Source organism: Nipponia nippon, unplaced genomic scaffold (assembly GCF_047370975.1).
Source record: "Nipponia nippon isolate SJK-2023a ecotype South Korea unplaced genomic scaffold, ASM4737097v1 scaffold_9, whole genome shotgun sequence".
NCBI lineage: Eukaryota > Metazoa > Chordata > Aves > Pelecaniformes > Threskiornithidae > Nipponia > Nipponia nippon.
The window spans coordinates 22,175,095-22,192,435 of record NW_028262413.1 but is presented as its reverse complement, the minus strand read 5'-3'; the positions used below and the strand labels follow the sequence as shown (position 1 = coordinate 22,192,435).

General features: G+C 38.2%; 1 protein-coding gene across 3 annotated transcripts in view; it reads left to right on the top strand.

Annotated features, from left to right (window-relative positions):
• Positions 1-17,341, top strand: part of VGLL4 (vestigial like family member 4) — a 106,685-nt gene that overhangs the window by 39,783 nt on the left and 49,561 nt on the right. The window contains exon 1 of one of the 3 annotated variants that reach the window (XM_087745253.1): positions 2,717-2,734. The exons of the other annotated variants lie outside the window; for them this stretch is intronic. The gene's annotated coding sequence lies outside the window, so the exon portion shown is untranslated. Of the gene's footprint in view, positions 1-2,716; positions 2,735-17,341 lie in introns of those variants that run through there. 3 annotated transcript variants of the gene reach the window in all.

Here is a 17,341-nt window from a genome sequence, read left to right as displayed (position 1 = left end):
AACTTAGTTTACCACTGTGCAGAAAAACTTTAACGAAAGCATAATCATGCTTTTAACAAGAATTGTCCGAGTGGCCACAGGCTTTAGGCTAAACTTCAAACAAGTGTTAGCCACTGTTTGCATGGTAGATCAGTGTATTTCTTCTTTAAAAGATGTTTCAGCAGTAAATTTGCCCCCCTTTTTCCAGAGAGGTTATGGGTGATGCTCAGTGTGCTATGTCCTTCTGCTTCTGATGTAAGCAGTACCGAGCAGAGTGCTTCTCTGTGAGGCCCAGTTCCTGCTGAGTTCAGAAATCTGCGGGAGCGGAGGGTGCCCGAGGGTGAGGTTCTGTTGCTTTGCTGCGTCTTACCTCTGTGGGAAGCAGCGACTGGGCTGTGCCTCCCTACGCTCCCTCATTATCTGCTGGCACAGGAATCGCTGCCTTGCACAAGGATCGGTTAGGCTCTTTCCCAAGCGTGGGTCAGAGATGCTTGCCTCCCAAAAACATTACTGAGTAGTTTTCTGCTATTTATTTTGTGAGGCCAAGCCAGCGCTTCTGCTGAGGATGTTATTTTTTTTTTTTTATGATTCCTTTCCACCACGTACATTTGAGTAAAGCAGGATTCTCCACAACTGCAAAGGAATCAGAATTTATTTATTTAAACAGTCGGCTATTGGTGTCATATCCCCTCCCAGTTTATTCTCAGTTTTAGGCTGTGTACAGATGTTGTATCGATTTTACTTGGAAACCAATGCAAAAAGACAACTTGTGGAACTGGTGCAGACCCTTTCAATAACAAAGTAGTATCAGTTAAGAGTTTACTTATTTACTTACATGATTAACACGCTACATCAATATACAACCATTTTAATTGATTCAAGTCTTCATAGGCCTTACTGCAGTTGAATCAAATCAGATCAAGAATAAACTTTTAAATTCGAATATTAGAGGGGCATACATGTAAATGTGTGCTTATTTAATTTGGGAGGCCTCACTGTCATCTACTGACATTCTGCAGTTAGAGCTGTTTATTTAGAATCACTGTCTTGCAGAGTTTATGGTAAACAACATTACACAAGCTCTTGCGCTGGCATCCAAAGATACAGAATTAATTTTAAATGTTTGTTATGCAACACAGTTAACTGAGTTGTATCACTGTTTTTTTTTAATAGTAATTTTTTTCCTCAAAACTTTGCAAATTATTGGATATATAATTACCTCTGACAGTGCTGAGATGGCATTCTTGATACTTAATTCCAAGCCAACTGCTGTGCAGGCCGGTGTGGCTAATTGGTTTCTTTGGGATTGTCTTCACTGCACAGACATTCCTGACACAAATTCCATCTTCAAGCAAGCAAAGGAAATCTAAATCAAGTAGGCTTTAACCTGAGTTGGTTGGCCTGTCTGGGACTATAGAATAAAGCGTAAATTAGCACAACTCCTGTAATACAGAAACTGTGTTGCTCAAATATTATTCTATAATGTAATGGCTCTCTCTTGTGTTAGTCTAACTGGAGAGAAGTTTCAATCAGAATAGACAGTTTACCAACTCTTCTGAAGCTGTAAGATCTTTGAGTGTTCAATATTTGTTAAGTCTGTGGAAAACCTCAGGAGAAAGTGGTGTATAAAAATGAAGCTGTTAGTCTGTTTTACACAGGCAGCTCAGTTGGTCTGCTATTTTATAGTATTAATGACATGAATTTTCTTGTGGCATATCTGCTGCAGTCTGACCAAATAGGAAACGTTTATTGGCTTTTGAGTTGGGAGGATTATTCGTTTAGGAAAATTGACAGGCATGGCTTCAGCACCCTGTTTACATTCTTCAGGCTACCCCAGGAAGGTACTCTTCCCTAAGGAAGTGATGTGTACGCATGGAGAGCTATGTTGGTATGGATATGTGATATAACTCTGATGGTATGTTTCCCTTTGTAGCTGAATCCTGCTGGTAAGTCTGTAAGGTGAACTTTGATCTTGGGATCATCTGTACTGCAGATTTTTTACCAAGGCTGCAATCTTGCCAATGCTTATTCCCATGAACAGTATTGTGAAATTCTAATTAATGTGATGTATGTGGATATGGAGTCCTCATTTGGCTAGCTTTCTTATATTTGATCTTGGTGGAGTCACACATATCCCAGTTTAAATGCAAAGAAACTGTGAAAGGACGTCTTTCTGAGACCAAAGTCAGACTATGGTTTTTCTAGTTAAAGTTAAGAATCAGATTGTGCTCTCTGAGATGTGTAAAAGTTCACAAGAAGAATCCAAGAGCGTCAGAAGATGTGCAATTCAGCCTGCTTCCCAAGGGCTGCGCACAGCAGTATTTTAGTTGATGCAATGCTTGGAAATCAGGACTTACAGGCAAGAATTAGCTGCCTTCACGCACTTTTATGAATCTAGTTGACTTTGCAGAGGGTAAATGCATGCTGCGCTTACTTGTGAGGAGATCAAATCTTCTCCCTCGTGGTCCCTGGAAGAATCTGAACTCGACCAGTATTTTTCCTGGGAGTTTCTATGACTTTGCTGTTTCTTTTTATATGTTTCATTCTGCCTTGATCAGAGAAAGAGGAATAATACAGTCCTATATTTGTTTGTTTGTTTCCTGATGACTGAATTAATTTCTTTGTCTTCTTGTAAGCAATGTTTAGAGAAGCACTCCCTCCTTAGAACAAGAATCTGGCACGATTTATATCCCCTGTCATCCAAAACTGAAGAGTGGTATGCAGAATGAACACAGTTCAGAGTAAGGAAAAAGAGGTAGGTATTCTACAAGAAACATGTAGTACCAGGAATCTTTTAATAAAGGCTCTCCACTGGCTGGCTGTCTTGTGGCTTTTTAAATACATTGTCAGTATGTTAACAGGTCAGACAGGTTCTGCCTGAAAAGAATATACAGACCAAGAATTATTTTATTCTTAATTACTAGAGTGGATGAAAGCAAGGTGTGGTCTTTGGCCCAGCGTGGAGAGTCAGGAACTGACTAGCTTCTGTGCCTTCAGGTAAATCTCATCTTCCTGCCTTGGTTTCTCCAGCTGTGATATAGGTGTGATACTTGCCTCAGGAGAAAACTGAATATATTCATGTTTGCAAAGTTCCTTGGAGATAGAAGTTCTATGCACATAATATTTCTAATATGTTGTCTGTATTAGATGTTAGAAGATAAACCTTTTTAATGAACATTTTAAAATAAAAATACTGATCACGTGGCTTCCGTTCAGTTTAGTTGCATTCTTTCTTCTCTTTGTGGAAAGTAACTGGAAAATGCCCTCTTAGGACCTCTGTCATAAGTATTTCGGTATGATAATTTCTTCAGTTTTCTGTTATGGGTGTCTGAATATCTGACTTCAGAGAAAGCTTAAGATAGTGAATTTGTCCTGAGACAGAAGGTACCTAAATGAGTGAGCGCATTTGATGAATGAGACACATAAGAAGAAAATGTATTTTACCAGTATTTATCCAACTACACTGTTTTAAAGGTTTCTGTGTTTTGCCAAACCCAAACATTTTAGCACTTCAAGATTGGCCTTCAAAATTGTTCAATTAAGAAGCTTTCACTGCTTTCTAGTTTTGAGCTTTTGGACCCACTTAGAGGCATAATTTACATGATTCTATGTTTATTTGTTAGAATTAAAAGCTTAAACAATAAAAATAAATTGCATGCAATTTCTTCAGATGCCCTTGGGAGAAATGGGGCTTTAAGAAAAACATAAGTATTGCAAAACTTTGCAATATTATGGAGTTGCAACATAAAGAACGTGGGGGGAAAAAAGGGGCAAGGTCACTGCTAGGTTCTAGTTTTTCAGTAGTGGAGTCTGCTTATTTCACTTACTTTGTACGGTCTGTTGTTATATTTGGAAATATGAAATTTAAATACTGTTCCAGGCACATCAGGGTTTTGTTCTGAAGACCCCAGCACTGTCATATCTCTGCTATACTTGATTTTTCTTAAGACATAAATACAAAATACTTGGAAATCTGCTTCAGTTCCAGTGCCGTGGGTTTAAATTGTTAGTTATTCATCCATGTATCTTGTGATTTGCATTTCATGTGACTGCAAGTGTGGACAGGAGTGTGTGATATCACTGTAGAGGAGAAAGGTTTAACTGCTTTCTCCAGCTGTAGAGGAGCGCTCTCGCCCTGCCCTAGAGCTGGTTTGGTAAGTGCATGCTGTTGTTTGGCAGAGCAACGTACAAGCCAAGGAAAACGTGTTGGGAGCTGAAGCTGGGGCTGGTTATGCAGCTCAGCAGAGGACAGCCGGGACGCAGTTTGTCTTTGGGTCGAGATCTCTTTTTTTGGATTGCCTTTTTTCTCTAGATGCAGCTTCACCACTTAGATGTTTAAATCCACAACCAAAATGACTAGCAGAGGAAGGACTGAAAGAGATGTAACACTGGGAAATGGAGACTGTTTACTGGTTTTGTTGCATTTCTCTTAATTGCAAATAGTTGTCATTGTATTTCGGAGGCTACAGCATGTGCATAGACATCACAGGGTTTTATTACTTGGTGTGACAAATACATTCTGACTTACAGGAGATGCAGTGAATTGTTTCACTAATCCTCTTCCCTGTAGCCTGTAAGATTAATTTCGGTGTCAATATTTACTTTGCTTTCTTTGATACAGGATCTTAACATTGTTACGTGGAGGATTTGATTTATGCATATTTAGATCAAAAATTGGAAAAGAATAATAATTTGAATTTTTCCTGTTTTAAACAGTTTTTACATTTCTTGTTCTTATTCCACTGAGCAACATTGTTGAAAGTGTATTTTAAAATAGTTTTGAGAACATGGAATGATTTAGTGGAGTATCTGCTCGAATAAAGTGTGTGATTAAATAAAATAAAGCATTTCCAAAAAAAGGAAAATAGGTCATCAACTCTCTTTAACTAAGCTGTATATTGCTAAGATTTTATTTATTTGTTTGTTTATTTTACTTAAGCCAATAGAATGCACGGGGAAATGTATTTTGCATCAGTTCTGTTTTAATAAACTGGTATAGAGAAAAATGAGCCTGTTTCTTAGAAGTCATTATAGATACACATATATTTGTACATATACATGTATGTACATATGTACAAATACATAGCCGAAATAGGTAGCACTGGTTATTTTCATGTCTTTTTTAGTGACTAGATGCTTTGTAAAATCTTAATCTCAATTAATTATATATAATAATATAATATATATTTTATACAATATAATCTTCTTATAATATTATATATAATATAATAAATAATATTTTAATATAATATAATTTTATACTATAATATTATTATAGTATATATTAATTATATATTCAATGGACTTTTAACAGCTTGGGATGTGATCATCCTGCCTCCCCACCCCCCGCTAGGTCTAGAGTAAGGTGTTGTGGCTTTATTTTCACCTCTTCTTTTTTACCTCTTTTTTTTTTTTTTTTTTTAACAAAACTCTTTTCCTGTAACTTCATTCAGAATAAGTTACTGATTTCCAAGTTAAGATAGGAAATAATGCAGGAAATAGTAGGACAAAAAGAGGAATTATTTTCTCCATATTTAAAAACCATTAATTCTGGTGACCTGTTCTGGAGAAGGGATTTGAAGTCTGATGTTTGTGTACTTTCTACTGCCCATGTAAAAAATCTGTTTAAGTTAACAAGAAACTCAGAGGTGTTAGCACCTAGATTTTAAATATTTCTGCCTACACTGAACATGCCACTTCTTAAGGTGCGTGGAGCTGTCTGGGCTGCTGGTGTGCAAGGCAGAGGGGGAACGGCAGCGTTCATCCTGACCCAGGCCCTGGCGGTGCAGAAGAAGGAGCTGCCTGGCTTGGATGTCTCCAGTGCTGAACTCCCCAGCTGTGAGACCAGAGGCAGCCAGAAGTGTCTGTGAGGAGGGCGTGCTTTGGAAGGCAGGAAGAGATGCTGGCAGGAGAATATGGGAATTGGGACTGGTTGGGCAAGAGTTTGCGACAAGCAGGTACTAGTAAAAGAGTATTGAAAATGAACATGGGAGTCTGAGACTCAGATAAGAGGACTAGCTACGGAAGGGGAGTGAGACTGGCGTCAGAGGTCAGACAGCAGGCAGAGAGGGCGATGTGATGCGATGGAAAGGGGACAAGGCAGAAGGGGCTGGTAAGCAGTTTGCCTGTTTGGCAAATAGAAGTATTTCAGCCTCACTGTTAATTCTTGTTGGTACGAGTTTTGTGGAGTAGTAGGGATAGTGCTGGGGGGTTGTTCTTTTCTTTTTAACTTGCCCTGTTAGGAAAATCATATATACTGAAATACTGTGTTGAAAGGAAATTTTGAAGACGATGATTAAATTCATCTTCTATGTTAAAAATGCACGGTAAAGAGCACTCCTTATCATAAGCTGTTTTTTTACATAAGGCCTTAGCCTCATTTAGTGAGAGGGACAGTGCCTACTGAAAGAAGTATTTGCTATTTGGGTGGGTTTTTCTGCATTGCTTAGTGAAGCCTAAATTTTATTTTCTGCTCACTATTCAAACAAAGCTCAACAGGCAGGATTATTCAATTCCTTGTAGGTTTTTGTATGGCACTTATCACTGTACTACCACAAAGCTTCATAAACCTTTAATTAACCTTTACAACACCTCTTTGATATGATTCAATTCAGTCATTATTAAGGACCAGAGCCAGTAAATCTTTCTTTACACAAAATGAGGTGAGGTCCTGTGGAAATACAGTCTGCAAGGTAATCAAACGTGATTATGCAGTACAACTGTGTAAGGGTGGCAAATCAGGGTTACCCCAAAAAAATCCTTTTTCTGGCATTTTTTAACTTGTGAGTGTTTGATTTTTACAATCATTGTGATACTCTTTAAACATTTTTATATGTTAAAAATCATATGTAACGTTACTTATCCCGACAACAGCTTCCTAAGACATGTAATGGAAAGAATAGAACATGATTTTTGGCTTTTTGATTTATTATGTTTTGTAGCCTTTTTTGCTATTTCTTCTTTTAAAACAAAACCAAAGAAAACCAGCTCAGCTAAGAATGCTAGCAAAACCAGACCTCGTTCTGGTATGTGCATGTGCATTTCAGTGCCATGTAGTTCATAGAGCAGTTTAGTCAGGGCTGCTCACACATGTTGGAGTCTTGCTTCTAGACTGATTACCAAGACTGACATAAACTCAGTTATGCTGAATATTAACGTTGTAAACGGAGAGCCTTTGATTTTGAGGATACAGTATCATACTTTCGTGCATGGTTTAAATGCTTGTTGGTGCATGTTGTGTCTATTTGTCTCTTCATTTATCATCGTTTCAACAAATCAGCAATTCATACCAATGATATGACTCCTTATTTAATTGTCCTGACCCAGCTTGAGCAATCATTTTCAATGACAGTTCAATTTCTCTAACTTCTGGAAACAGCAAGCCTGCAATTTTTGGCAATAATATGACTTATGTAATTAGGCTTTTGCCCCTACCATTTCCCTCCAAAAAAATATACTTGTGAATGACTGAAAATATAGTCTTATCTTGAAGCCTCAGTAGCCATGCTTAAATGGGGTTCTCTGTCCTGTTTCATAAGAGTCACTTCAAGAAAAGACTTTTAATGGTTTTCTTGCTATTATTTATGTAAGTAAATTACGTTCTTAAGTTGGTTGGAGAATTATAATATTGGCAATCTTAAAACAAGAGTTGATAAAGAGTATATGTTTTCTTTTTCTAAGAATTGTCTGTAGGCAAATAGTAATATTTTGTAGAGTATATTAGTTTGCATATTGTATTCTTATGTATGTTTATTGTATTGAATGGTGTCACACTAACAGGATGTTTCTGCTGAAATAAGGTCTAGCTTTATTGTTAAAACTTAATTTTAACTAAGTTAAACTAAAAGTTTAGCCTTATTGTAAAACGTAGTAATTTTCTACTGCCGTATTTCACAATGGGATTGGATTGTTTTCATTTCTAACCATGTCCCAAAATGGAATTCGATACAGTAAGTGTAAGCCATAATTTTATGTTGTGGGTGGAAGACAAAACTGAAGTTAAGTACAATGTCTTTTCCATCCTGCCAAGTTCTAGGTCTGTGAAAGGGCAGAGTGCAGTAAATTCTGTGCAGTGGATATCTGGAGAATTTAATTCCAGTTCCACACTAGCGTATGGTTATTACCTAAGTCTTAATTAATACATCCATATTCTTAGATTTTGCTAATAAGGTTTGCAATATAGCAGCAGTAATATTAGGATCCTCATTTAGTGTTTGTGTGATGTAATTAGGAAAAAAAAAAAGGAATTTCTTTTGTTTGTTAAGGAAATTAATCTTTTCCCAAAAAAAGGTGCTAACTGCACTAACTGCAAATGTCTTTTTTTTTTTTTTTTAAGATAATTTTTCTTAAGTTTCTGAATGCAGACCTGAGATAGATGGATATTCACTTTGTATAAGTACGACTAGCAGTATGATAATATTTTCGTTCAAGATGGATACTGTTGTCTCTGTGCAACCTGTTCATTGCTTTATGGAAAATAAGGGGACCACTGGAACCAGTCCTAACCACCACAACCTTCCAGCATTCTACGTTTGTATATAGTCTTCTGATTTACAAGCCACGTGTGGAAAATGCGTGGTTAATGTTTTTTGCCTATACAGTTACTTAATTTTAAGGCACGCTGGTGACCCTTGCATGTTTAAGATACCCTGCAACATTAATAAATTTCATGTTCTGCATCTCTGAAAGAAAACGTTTGTTGCAGTAATGCGTCATCTTTCATATGCGTTATATGCATAAAAGGAAACGGAATGATAGTATTCAGGTATTACAAACTTCTCCAGCCTGGTGGGATTCAGTATTATATTATGAATGCTTTGTAGTATGCCCATCTAAAGTGTTACCAACTGAGACTGATGACCTGTATTATGTTAATTGAGATAGATTTAGGCAGTGTTTTAAAAGCAAATGAGCTTTATGCAACATCTCATATTTTTGTAGGATAGTGGATTCTAGATGTTCGTTTCCATGAGACTAGTGCTTTTGAACCTTACATTCCCAAATTTAGCTTTTTGCAGAGGTGTAAATGAAGAAAGTTTGTTCTCTGTCAATAACACTGTGCATGCTGGAGTGATGTGCTGTATTTTTGTATGCTCTTGACCTAGAGCTGCCTTTTTTTGTCGTTATTATTTTTTACTTCCCCTGCCCTTGAGGTACATGTCCATGCAGATTTTTGATAAATGTGGTTTATGCCTCTATTTATTAAATCCCTAAGAGGGTGTCCTGGGCTTATTTCTGCAGGATAAGCCAGGTAAAGAGGAGAGGTTTGGTTGACCACAGCAGATCACAGGAGTGACCTACACACCAACAGCCTAATGGGTGAGAGTTGAGGAGAGTGAACAGAATAGCAGCAGTAATTACAGGAAGTAACTCTTTGGGTTCTCTCGTGATACCAGGACCAAAAATGTACATTGCGATATTCTAAAGTCTATTGAGTGAGAAATGTGCAAGGGCTGGATGGGCTTAGACAGCAAATCTCTGCTCCACGCAGCTCACCTCGTACAGCTGATTTTTTTTTCTTGCTTGGGAGCTGGGATCTGTCTAAAGGGGAATTTTATCTACAATAGAGGCTTTATCAGAAGGAGATGCTGGGACTGTTAGGACCTCCTTCCTCTTTAGCCACCAGTCCTGTCACAAAATAATGGCTTTTTTACCCTTTCCTCTGGAAAGAGGAATATGTAGACTCCATTATAGCCAGGATGACTCTGTCTTTTTCCAGTGCTTTGGGAAGAACATGGTGTATTACCAGGTTAGTATAAGCAAACATGGCTTATCTTGAGTCCCTATTCCTGTAGCTGAGAGGACCTGTAGCTCAAGAGAAAGGAAATAAAAAGTCAAGAGGCAAAGGACCAAGACAGAGAGGGATAAGGTGGTATAAAGCTGAAAGCATGATCTGCCATTTCATTTTTGGGATATCTGTGCCTCATGATTGTGTATCTTTTGGTCTTGCATGTGCTTAGGCCTGTCCTGTTGCTACAGGATTGGTAGCAACTAGAACCTTAATTTTAAGGCCTGGAGCATGAGGTATTACACTTTGATTAGGAAGGGCTGGGAAGTTGTGGTGTGAGAGAGGATGGGAGGCTCGGGGGTGACTGGTAAGTTAAGGTTGGTGAGAAAAGTAGGTGCTTAGCTCAGAAGAGAGGGATGGAATTTAGGGCAGTTGGAGAACATATCTTGAGTAAGGGTGTTGAAATTGTTGGAAGGAGAGGGAGAAGCTTGTACATAAGTGAAAGGGGATGTTGAGATGGGAAACACTTTAAAAGGCTGAGGAAATTCTGGGGACGTTGCAGAATATTTGTCTTGTTTGGGAAGCACTGAATTTCAGGAACTGAAGGGGACGTGGATATGAGTCTTGGGAAAAGACCCGACACATGCCCATATGTCTGCAATCCCAAGTCCTTTTTTGTCATTAAAAATTTGGTAGTTCTGATCCTCTCCTCTCTACCTCTGTTTTTGCTCCTCAGTAATCAGAATTAGCCTGCTCGTTCCTGCTGACCCTCAGCTGAGCTGTGGCAGTGTCATCCAGCCAGCTGCCACCAAGCAGAATGGACAGCAATTGAGTTCTTTTTGCCTTTCCCCAAGCCGTGACAGTAACTGTGGTCAGTCTTCTCTCCCTGCCAACTATTTGCAAAGAAAGGGGCAGGAGTGCAGTTATCTTTGAGGACTCTGGCTGCCTTTGAAGTATGATTGAAACTTGCCCACTATTTCAAAGTTTGGGGTAAGGAGGGTGACGGGGAGGTATGGTTGTATAAGAGATGTTTTCCTTGAAAACTGGATTAAAAACAAGCAAGTGATAAAAAATGACAAAGCTTTGTGCTCTAGTAGTGTTCACTCTCAGATCACTGCAGCATTTGTCTGTGATTCCACATAGCATTGAGTAAAATCTGTTGGCATGGGCAGCATTCATCAAAGGGAAATTTTGACTTCTTTATGGTAAATCAAAAGCTAACATTTGGTTTTAAAATCCCGTTTTTATCATTGTAGTTTGGAAACCCCATGTTGCTGTTACACTTCCATGCTGTGCAATGGTCTCTTCTATTAAAGATGGTGAGTGATCATTGTGACCACTGTGTGCCCTAAGAAAAGAAGGCTAGTGCCAGCTGTGCAAAGAGGGGAAGAGATGTGGAATACATGTAAATATAATTCCCGAGACTTTGCTGTTTTATCAGAAAGCTGGAAGTTAATAGCAATTAAAATAAGTGTCTTTTTTAATGTAAAATGTGAAAAAATTTATGTAAACCTTTTTTCCATTTTTTGGGGGTGGAAAAAAGCAAAAGCACAGTAAGAAAAGCTAGTGCTGTTTCCATCGAAAAATAGTTTTGATGGAGAATTTTTATCAGTCTCTAGGTTTGACTTTGAAATTAAAAATGGCCTTTCTGGAAGGAAAAATGTCTTACCTTGTGTACCTGTAGAATTGGAAACGATAACTTTGATCCATTGGAAAAAGCAGGGTTTCGGCTTCCTAGTAATGTCGCAGCATTCGCTGTCAGGACTTGTCAAGGCTTGAGAGCATGAACTTTTGAAGCTGACGTTTGTATTTTGGAACAGGGAGGGCTGACTACTTTTGAAAGGTTTTCCCTTTATAAAAGGGTTGATGGGGTTGTTATTTCTCTACTTCTGAGATCTGTAAATTTGTACTTACAGCATTCTCTGTAGTAGCTAGTGGAATTAGTACAATTTTTAACATTCCACATGTGTGTTACATAATACTGCTGTATCATATACAGTTAAAACATATTCTGTCTTGTATTACTGCTTTAAACAATGCAAAGGCAACACTTTGATAGCCGGCTGCGGTGGTTCTTTTTTCTTGTTTTCTTCTACTCGATCCAGAGGACAATAGATCCATCAGCATCTTGAGCAAAGGCACTGTTCTCTGGGTGGCTGGGTGTTTTGTGAGCCCTACAATTTGGGATAAGTAAGTGTGTGTTTAGGTTTTTTTTTTGTGTGTGTGTGGTAAAATAAGTTATTGAGGTCAAATACTTTTTAAATAGTAGAGAACAAGATCCTCAATTGGAAAAGGATAGTCTTAGAACTTGAGTGAAATTTCATTTTAATTTGATGAAGTAGTAGGTTGCAAGCTGTATTATTGGGTTCTGTAATAGGTACTTATTAACATTTTCATCCTAACATTTAGGATAAGTAATTACTTTAATGTTTAAAAGCCAAAATTAATTTGTTTTGTAACAAAAGTTGTAATTGATTTTACTGCATGGTTCTTAGCAAGATAGCATTGGGATTCATGGTTTTATATCATTTATAAGGTTGTTGCCTGTAATATTCAGTCTTTGTGCAAGCAAGGTCAACTCCACACACTTAAGCAGATTTACATACGTTGACAACTAAGTTGAATTAGGCCCTGTGAGTATATCTTACGTCTCGCCAAGCTAGCTATAAAAGGGAAATATTTTCAAAGACTTTAGCAATCTTAGAGCTCTTTGCTTTATTTCTAAACCCTGTAATTAGTGGTTTCTTGAAACTGGATTTGCTTCTTCCCAGAGCTGAGGGATATGCACGGTAATTTTGAAATCTAGCCTCTAAACATGGTCTGGCTCCTAACTTTTCTAACTAAAAAGTGGTTTAGATGCCTAAGCATCAAGCTGACTTAGAATTGGCTTTTTTATTTAATACACTCTTTTTTTTATGTTTTCTTTTTTTTTTTTTCCTTCTCATTTCTTATATTGGAAAAATACAAAGTATTTTCTTTACCCTGTTGACACAATATTAGGGCATGGCAAAGTTAACACTTCACTCTTTGCATCTGGAGGCTCTGATGGTGTTTGAGAGTCTTTGTAGTTCAAGATAAATTATGTTTGATTATCATCAACCCTTCAGAAATTTAAATTAGTATGCAAATAACAGGAAAGCTTATCAAGATTTTAATTAGCAAATAACAATTTTTCAACCTGGATAAACTAGATATATCTGTTATGTATCCTAGCTGCATTTTTAAAGTGTTGTCAGCCCAGCTTAAGAGAATAAAAAGAGAAAAACACCAGCAAATTGTGAATTGCAAGGTACTACTGAGAAATGAAAAATATTCTTGGTAAACCTGATCTTCCTAGCCTACTGTTCAGTTTAAGTGAGCACTGAAAGAGTGAGGTCAAGATGAATCAGGTGCTATTGAACACTTTTCTCATTTGTATTTCACCTTGTAGAACTTGGAAGAGATCACCTGGTTCATTGCCTCCACTGCCCTGCAGTCTTCGGCAATTGTGAAATAGTTATTTAGTTTTAGAAAGAACAGCAGAATGTCTACTCTGCATGCTCCTGCTCACTATTCATGATAAAGCTTTTAAAAACACCTTAAGCTTTGAAACAACCAGGAGATAGAGCTTTTGTGCCACAGTAAGAGAACAGAAAGTAATCAAAGGGCATAGCTCAGGTCCTGGGTCAGCGTGATCCAACTGACAGAAGCAAAGTGGGCTGCTTCCTAAATTGCCAGCTGCTTCTTTCTGGAGACAAGAAGTACCTGCCGGACCAGCCGTTGCTGCCAGAGGCATCATATACTACCTTCTGCGCCCATTTTATATCTTGACCCAGAGTGCTAAATGTGGCTATTGCCATAAAGCCCCCAACAAACCACCAAAGCCAAGTGAGCGTTGCAGTGAAGGCTTTTCTGTGCCCTGCCTTTGGTGCTGTCTTTTCTCTCCTCTTAGCCTTGCCTCACTTCCTTCGTCAAAATGGTCTGTGGTACGATAGAAGGGTGTGTTTAGTTTGGAGTAGGAGACAAACAGCTTTCAGGAGGTGGTGGAGGGACGAACGGGAACATGGAGGGAGAGGGCTCTTGCTGATGAGGGCAGGCTTTAATGAATCAAAAGCTTTTTGAATTGTTAAATGCCTTAGAGTTTTTTGATCTGGTATGAAATGGCTGGTTCTAAACTGGTAAATATTACAAATGAGTGATCTGAATTTTTTATTTACATTCACAGTGATATGCTTTTTAAAATCTCTCTGTCTTCAAAAAAGTGAGTAATACAGAATAAGAACTGCAGTACAGCTAAACACTTTTAAAAAAAAAAGTTAAAAAAATCCAGCTCCCAGTCCAGGCAAGCCATCGCCATCCATTCCTGGGTCCTAGAAGAGCTTGCAACTCTAGATGTTCTTGGGCATCACTATATTTTTATTTTCCCTGGCAGTTATCTTCTTATTAGGCCAGTAGGGAACTGAAGCCAGGATGCCTGCTGGCTTGGTCCTTCAGGGAATAGACAGCTTCATAACTTGAGTTACCTAGCAGTTTATGAGTGCGGATGCAGTTAAGTACACATACACACTCATGAACAGATTTCCTTACTAGATATTACTATGTTTGGTTTTTAAGCAGGATTGCATAAGTTAGGATACAACAAGAATGAAAGAGAATATACAAATTATTTTGCTACAATTTAATATTGGGCTAATATTTCAATCTCGAGGAACTGCACTGATGATAACAAAAACATCTTTTGTGTTCTATAATGTCTGGCATATTGTTGAAAACTTTAGCTGGTAAAAGACAGGTAAAACAAGAAGGCATGCACTAGCTTTAGTTCAGAGATGTTCTACCTGGTGGGGCTTTTTTTCCCCCCTTTTTCCTTTTGCCCCCTTTCCTTTTTTTCTTTCCCCCCTTTCCTTTTTTTCTTTCAAACCTTTCCTTTTTTTCTTTCCCCCCTTTCCTTTTTTTCTTTCCCCCCTTTCCTTTTTTTCTTTCCCCCCTTTCCTTTTTTTCTTTCCTCCCCCCCCCCCTTCCTCTTTTTTCCCCCCTTAAGGCTGTGAAAGGGAGTAGGTAGTTTGATGTGATTAAAACCTATTTGCAATGTACCTTTATGTGTAAAGAAAAAAAAAAGTTATCTGGCAGAAAGTGTGTTTTGATACCTTCTCTTCACTGGTCCAATCATCATTACTTAATGCTTCGTAAAAAGTATATGAAGTCGGTACGTTTTGTGGCATCTGACTCACTGAGCAAAGAGTTTAGTTATGCATTATTCTGTGTGGATCTCGGAGGCACAGCTGTTGAGATGGCTGTTTGCAAGAAACTTTAAATGTCATTTTCCTTATCATGCATCTCTGAATTTCCTGCATGTTTAATACATTTTAACTGTATTTCCGTATCATATCTGAACGTATTTAAAAGCAAACACTCCATCTTGCTTAAATGAGATTTTTTGTTTATTTTTTACTGTGAAGTGTATTCTAACTGAAATAATAAAAATCGAGGTGGTAAGTGCAGCAACTCTGCAGCTGAGTGTATGGAAAAGGAAAAGCAGTATTTTTCCTTCAGGCACATCGCCACCTAGCAGCTATTAACTAAAATTTGCTCATTGTTTAGTTAAAGAAAAAAGGTGAAACCTGTATCTAAGTACTCTTGCTTTATTCCTCCACCTCCTTCTTGGAGAGTATTGAGGTATCAGGTAATGGGTGGTATATCATAAATGTCTGACCTCGGGAGCTGCAACAGATATTTTTGTCCATTCAAAAATGGAATTATACTGAGCGGTACTGTATGGTGTTTTACATCAAAGCGTGTCTCACCTCTATAAAGACTGTATTTTTTCTCTCAGTTGCAAAATTGGTCACTGTAGAAATCGTTCCTCTTTGCTGATGCTCATCAAGGGTGAAATTCCAGTTGTATCCAAGTGAATGGCTTGCACACTCTTCTTCTACAGTATTGATTCTCGGCCAGTGTTGCGTATTTTCCCACTGAAAGATGTTGTGTGGCATGGAGTGTAGGCCAAGCTAGCAAAACTGCACCAAAACAATTTTTGCAGGCTCTTCAGTGCTACTGCCTGAGGCAGCAGCTAGCACAGGAGAAAAGGGAGTAAGCAGAGACAAGGGGAGGACGGTGGTAGAGAGGCAGAGGACTGGGCAGGGTCGAGGACAGCGGAGAGAAGGCAGAAAGGAGTGCTCCGTTGTAGCTTGCTTGAAAATGTTTGTTCTAAAGCAGCTCAATGTAAGTGCTGTAAAACCATATAAATGCTTACCGTTAAAACTGATATTATGGACTTGGTATATTAAGGAATTGCCGTTTTTTCCTGCAAAAATTCAGGTAAATAAATAACACACAATTGTAAGGATTTACTTTTATCTTAGGGCCTATTATTGCTCAACTACGCCAGGATTATATATTTTTATAGTGGAAATGTTTTATCAGCATTTAGGAACCAGTGACAGAGTAATGTACTACAGTCATAACATGCACTGTAACTCTTTGAAAAGGTAAGTTTCTCAAGCTTTTTTTAAATCTGAGAAGTGCTCTGTTCTTCTCATCATCCATTGGTACATCTGCATCAGTTCTTTAGTTGGGGCAGATGTTTGCTTTCCGAGCGAATCTCCTGATTGCCCTTCTTTGGTCTGCACCACAGAGTGGTCTCAGCCATAAACTAGATTCTGTTCAGACAAAAGAAGTGCAGCAAGAGTGCTCCCAATGTGCTCCAGCTGCCACGGGACATGGGTTCATCTGACCAGACATAAGCTAATCGGGAGGAAATACATGGAGTGTAGATGGTTGAGGCCACCACACCTGTTGCTTCGCACTACTTTTGTAGAAATACCACTGTATTCTCCAAGAGGGAGAGTTTTGATATTTTCTTATTGTGAGAATTGTGGAAGAGCGGCACAGAAAACTTGTCAAACTCCACCCTAATGCAGGGACTAGCTGTCAAAACATTTAACCTCCTGGGTTTGACAATGATTTACCTACTCAGAAGAACCACCTTTCTTTTTTTTGTTTGTTTGGTTGGTTTTTTTCTCATTTGCTTTCCTTGCCTCATAATGCTTCTGTGATAAGACATTCTTGTGTGAAGACTGAATTTGCTTTCTGTATTAAACTGAATCAGAAGATTGCCAAGAGGTTGAACTCTCTCATCTGCTATGTGGTATAATTAGAATCCAATCTAATGTACTTCGATGTGAAGTCCAGCGTGATTCAGAAAGACACGTGGATTTTCAGTTACCTCTAGGGGATGCTGTTGTGTTAAAAGTTCCAGTGTTTTAAACATTTTATCTATAGATATGGGTATTTATCTGCCTTACAGAAGAAAAGTGTGTGCAATCCTATAGGAAGTCCTCTAGCTAATATGAAGCAGAGGTACTGCAGCACATAATTGTGTTTGCAACTATCGATATGTAGAAGAACAGAATGAACTAACAAAGGTCCTGGGGTGATGTTAATAGCTTCTTTTTCTGTGTATGTTGCATCTAACCCGCTGATGCATTGATTATCAATTTCAGTTCACTGGAAGGTATCTTAGACTGGTGAAGTGTTTGATGAACAGCAGTTTGAAGCAAGCAGTTGCGAATTCTTTGCTGTCAAGAACAGAGTACTTTTACAGTGACAGTAAGGTTAATGTCTGCTGGACTAGAATTTGTTGAACTGTTAAGTTTT